The following is a 5,696-nucleotide window of genomic DNA, read 5'->3' as shown; positions in this document are numbered from 1 at the left end:
CAAGTGCCCCTCACAGCTGTCCTTTAAAAGAGATGTTATGAAATGCTCATTTTAGCCATGATGAAACTGAGGTTCAGGAAAGTCAAGGTTGCACAGCTATACACAGCCACCCACCTGGGTCCTACCCTCTATGCCACCTGAGATGGCCAGTCTCTCGTCCATGTGACCGGTCATGTACCACGGGCGGGGCAATGGGAACAGCTATCAACAAAGGGGAACATTTCGTGTAGAGAATTTTAACATAATGGGAAAGCAGCTAAAAGTTAGTTTTTATCAAAGTGCAGTAGAAGTTTTTTATTACCAAAATGCAGCAGAAGTTCTCACCAATGTGAGTGATAAAATACTTTCCCCTCTGAGTTGGTTTAATTGTTCTGAAAACAATTGCTGCTGGGGCTTCCGGCTGGCTCGGTCAAGGTGGAGCATGTGACCCTTGACCTCGGGGTTGTGAGCTCGAGATAAGTAATGCAGGGATTATTAAAAATAAAATCTTTAAAGGGGCGCCTGGGTGGCTCGGTCGGTTGGGCGTCCGACTTCGGCTCAGGCCATGATCTCACGGTCCGTGGGTTCGAGCCCCGCGTGGGGCTCTGGGTTGACGGCCCGGAGCCTGGAGCCCGTTTCGGATTCTGTGTCTCCCTCTCTCTCTGCCCCTCCCCCGCTCAAGCTCTGTCTCTGTCTCTCTCAAAAATAAATAAACATTAAAAAAAGGAATTTAAAAAATTAAAAAAAATAAGTAAACATTAAAAAAATTTCTACATAAAATCTTTAAAAAATAAAATAAACAATTGCTTTAATTACTGCTAGGTTTTAATAATATAAACGATTATATAACAAGTGCACACTATAAATTAAAATAGAACACAAGTAGGGGCGCCTGGGTGGCTCAGTCCATTAAGCGCGACTTGGGCTCAGGTCATGATCTCGAGATTTGTGAGTTCGAGCCCCGCGTCGGGCTCTGTGCTGACAGCTCGGAGCCTGGAGCCTGCTTCGGATTCTGTCTCCTCTTCTCTCTGCCCTGTCTCTGTCTCTCAATAATACATTAACGTTAAAAAAAACTTTTTAAAAATAGAACACAAGTCATATAAATGTAAAACTAGCACTTTGAAATAACTTTTTTTTTTTTTTAAATAAACATCGTAGAGTACTCGTAGGGAAGTTAATTCGGAGAATTCCAGTTATACAGCTGGTGGCATGGCTGGTCTCAGCTATCTTGGTTTCAAGAGCAAGTTTGTAATAATATAAAGTCATTGGGTTAAAAAAAAAAAAGCAGAATACAGTGACTATACAGACGAAGTAACAGAACTCAGCCTACCTAGAATTCGGTCATTTTACACGGCCACTTGGAATTTTTGCTTCCAACATTTAACACCGCGAAGCACCGTGTGAACAGCAAGATGGAACACTCTTGGTGGTCAGTGCTGATTTTAGTTCATGCATGGTGTTTTCACTCAATTCGATAGTGTCTTTAAAATTGAAATGGATTCCTACTTCCTAACTGTTGACTGTTTTAAAATGAAAGAATGAATCGAGAAATGATGATCTTTGTCGATTATCACACGATTAATCGAAAACATTTTTATCATCTAGAGGAAGGGAGAGTTAAAAAAAGTGATGTGTTCTGGGTCAAATACAGTCCCTCAAATGTCTGAAGACTTTTCACACCACTGCTAGTTTTCTCTTCCTGGCTAAAAGGCCCTAATTTCCCTCCCCCCCTCCCCCCCTCCCCCCCCCCCCCCCCCGCCCTGCCCCGCCCCGCTTTTGTTACCTCTGGAGCGAGGTGGGGATCTTCTAAGATCATGGCATCCAAAATAGTGGCGTCTGTAGCAGAGGAGCAAACACAAACTTTTGAACCAGGTGGGTCTGGATTCAAATCCTGGATCTGGCTGTGTGACCTGGGCAAGTCATTTTCTCTCCGAGCCTGTTTCTTCCTCCCTGCAATTTGGTTACAGATCTTTATAATCCCTTGGGGTTTATATGAGGGTGAGATGAGCTAATATATTATTACCTAGGTGTGATTATTCATACTCTTTCCCTCATCTTTTTTTGTTTATTTCTTTTTTGTCATCTCTATACCCAACGTGGGACTTGAACTCCCAACCCCGAGATCAAGAGTCACATGCTCCTCTGACTGAGCCACGCAGGTGCCCCGAGAAACTGTGTTTTAAAGAAGCCTTGCTCTGCATAGAAAAAGTGCTTACTGGGGCGCCTGGGTGGCTCAGTCGGTTAAGCGTCCGACTTCGGCTCAGGTCATGATCTCGCGGTTCGTGAGTTCAAGCCCCGCGTCGGGCTCTGTGCTGACAGCTCGGAGCCTGGAGCCTGTTTCAGATTCTGTGTCTCCCTCTCTCTCTCTGGCCCTCCCCCGTTCATGCTCTGTCTCTCTCTGTCTCAAAAATAAATAAACGTTAAAAAAAAAAGAAAAAGTGCTTACTCCAAAATCGCACCTATTTGAATGGCTTCAATTAAAAAGACTGACCGTAACGAGTGCTGGCAAGGACGCGGAGCTTCTGGAGCCCTGGTGCACTGCTGTTAGAAACGTAAGGGGGTACAACCACTTTGGAAAGTAGCTTGTAGTTTCCTTAAAAGTTCAATACGTAACTACCCTCTGATCTACCCACTCCACTTCTAGGTATTTACCCATGACAAATGAAAACACCTGCCCACATGTAAACGTGTGCCACAAATGTTCGTAGTAGCCAAAAATGAGAGGCGGACCAAAAGACCATCAACCAGTGGACAGATAAAGTGCGTTCTCTCCATGCAATCGAGTATGACTCGCGAACGACTCGTTCAGGCACAACTACGTGAATGAATCTCAAAGTTATTATGCTGAGCGAGAGAAGTCAGGCAACACCGAGCACATACTGAACAATTTCGTTTATATATTTGTTTACTCCCGTGGGGTAAGCCCGATGAGAACACAGCTTCTCTTCCTTCCCGTAGTGGTCCTTTCCCCGGGGGCCAATCATGATCTGGAAGGAGAAAGACCTCAGGGAGCCCTCTGGTGGGCATTCTAAAAAAACAAAAAAAAAAAAAAACCCAAAAAAACAAGAGTTGACACACACACAGCCTCTTAAGACTTTTTTTTTGTTGATAAATTCCTTTCTTTTATGTTTATTTATTTATTTTTGAGAGAGAGAGCAGGGGAGGGGCAGGGGGAAAAAGAGAGAATCTCAAGCAGGCTCCATACTGCCAGTATAGAACCCGATGTGGGGCTCAAACCCACGAACCCTGAAATCATGACATGAGCCAAAACCGAGAGTCAGATGCTCGACCAGTGGGGCCACTCAGGCGCCCCAATAAGGTCCTTTTTTTAAGGAGTTCATCTGTGTCTGAATATTCTGGGATGGTAATGCAGGTAGGTTCAACTTTAAGGAAACCGTCGCATAAGAGCTCAAACTTGCAGAAAGGAAACCGTCGCATAAGAGCTCAAACTTGCAGAAAAGGATTTGTTTATTCATTCCACAAATATTTACATCTGGTGTTAAGCAGTTTAACAGTGTAACTAGATGCCAGGCACAGTGTTAAGTGTTTTATAGGTATTAACAATTAGTTCCGGAAAAAAATGATTTAGGTGGATTCTGTTATACCTGGCCCATTCAAGCAGCCATAACAAACTGGGTGGCTTAAGCAACAGAAATGTTATTTCTCCCAGTTCTGGAGGCTGGAAGTCCAAGATCAAGGTGCCAGAAAGGTATGTTTCATTCTTTTTTTTTTTTTTTCAGGATTTTATTTTTAAGCAATCTCTACACCCAGTGTGGGACTTGAACTCACCGCCCCGAGATCAAGAGTCTCACACTCCACTGACTGAGTCAGCCAGACGCTCCAAGGTAGGTTTCATTCTGAGGGCTCTTTTCCAGACTTGCAGGTGGCTACTTCCTCACCATGTGTTCACCTGTACGTTTTGCGGGAGAGAATGAGCTCTCTGGTGTCTCTTAGAAGGACACTAATCCCATTGGATCAGAGCCCCATCCTTATGACCTCATTTGACCTTAATTACTTCTGTAAAGGCCTTATCTTCAAATACCATTCACTGCGGATTAGGGCTTCAACTTGTGAATCTGTGAATTTAAGTGAGGGGAGGCAAACATTCAGTCGTTAGCAGCTATCGTCCCCATTTTACAGGTGAGGAAGATAAAGGACTGGGTACTTACAGTGGTAAATAAATGAACGCTAATCCCACCCTCTTGAGTTTACAGCCTGGTGGGAGAGACCAGTATTAAATCACAAAATTAGCTCATCACCATGGAGAAAAAGCAGAGTCCATGAGGGTAGGGCCCGTGGAACCGCGTCTGGAATGGGGAGTCAGAGGGAGAGATTTTCCTGAGGAAGTGCTGGGTGGGCCTCTCCATAGCGTGGAAAGGCTGTGTGGAACAAGGCACATTCTAGAAATTAAGGAAGTGTGGACAGGATGCAGAAAGCCACGAAGGGCGAGGAGGCTGGAGAAGTGAGCTGGGGCCAGACCCCACGAGCAGGGAGAGGGTTTAGATTGGCCCTTAAAGCAATGGGGAACCACTGAAGGCTTTAAGAAGAGAAACATCATGGGGCGCCTGGGTGGCGCAGTCGGTTAAGCGTCCGACTTCAGCCAGGTCACGATCTCGCACTCCGTGAGTTCGAGCCCCGCGTCGGGCTCTGGGCTGATGGCTCGGAGCCTGGAGCCTGCTTCCGATTCTGTGTCTCCCTCTCTCTCTGCCCCTCCCCTGTTCATGCTCTGTCTCTCTCTGTCCCAAAAATAAATAAACGTTGAAAAAAAAATTTTTTTAAAAAAAAAGAAGAGAAACATCATGGTATTTACAGTTTTGTTTTGTTTTTAATGAGGGTAAGAGTTATTTATTTATTTATTTATTTATTTTTAATGTTTATTTTTTATTTAAAAAAATTTTTTTAATGTTTATTTATTTTTGAGACAGAGGGAGACAGAACGTGAGTGGGAGGGCAGGGAGAGAGGGAGACACAGAATCTGAAACAGGCTCCAGGCTCCGAGCTGTCAGCACAGAGCCCGACGCGGGGCTTGAACCCACGAACCGTGAGATCATGACCTGAGCCAAAGTCAGACGCTCAACCGACTGAGCCACCCAGGCGCCCCAAAGTTTATTTTTGAGAGAAAGACAGAGACAGAGACAGAGACAGAGACAGAGACAGAGCATGAATGGGGGAGAGGCAGAGAGAGAGGGAGACACAGAATCTGAAGCAGGCTCCAGGCTCTGAGCTGTCAGCACAGAGCCCGACGCGGGGCTTGAACCCACGAACCACGAGACCGTGATGTGAGCCGAAGTCGGACGCTTCACCGACTGAGCCATCCAGGTGCCCCAGGATATAAATTTTGGGGGGAGAGTCATCTAGGTGGGTTGAGGGTGGAGTGGCGGATGGGAGGACCTCTTCTCTAGGGCTCCTTTCAATGGACACCCTGACCTCCAGTTTACCATCCCCTCTCCCCCCACCCAGCATAAACATCTTGCCTCAGTTTACACAAAACTTATCTGGAGGGCACCAGTGTTTGAAAAGTCTGGGCAGAATCAATCACAAAGGAAAGGGAATGAGGAAAAGCCTGAGTACCTACTATGTGCTACTTTATTTAAGCTCATTCATCCATCCAGAGGAGCCCCCCCACCATGAGGCGTGGATCAGAAACAAAGCCGAGGGCTCACCGCACCCCCTTCCCTTCCTGGGCCCTGGCTACACCACATTTCCAAGCGCCCTTG

At 45.9% G+C, this 5,696-nt stretch overlaps 1 non-coding gene across 1 annotated transcript; it reads right to left on the bottom strand.

The window, feature by feature from the left end:
* Positions 1-4,990: 4,990 nt before the first annotated feature.
* TRNAQ-UUG (transfer RNA glutamine (anticodon UUG)) lies at positions 4,991-5,075 on the bottom strand. Its single transcript has one exon. It is a non-coding gene; the product is annotated as a tRNA-Gln (tRNA).
* Between the last annotated feature and the right edge of the window lie 621 nt (positions 5,076-5,696).

This window comes from Lynx rufus, unplaced genomic scaffold (assembly GCF_022079265.1).
Source record: "Lynx rufus isolate CCGP_SWC_20201006 ecotype Redwood Valley unplaced genomic scaffold, mLynRuf1.p SCAF_24, whole genome shotgun sequence".
NCBI lineage: Eukaryota > Metazoa > Chordata > Mammalia > Carnivora > Felidae > Lynx > Lynx rufus.
Note: the sequence above shows the minus strand (reverse complement) of the source record. Positions and strands in the feature narration are given on the sequence as shown.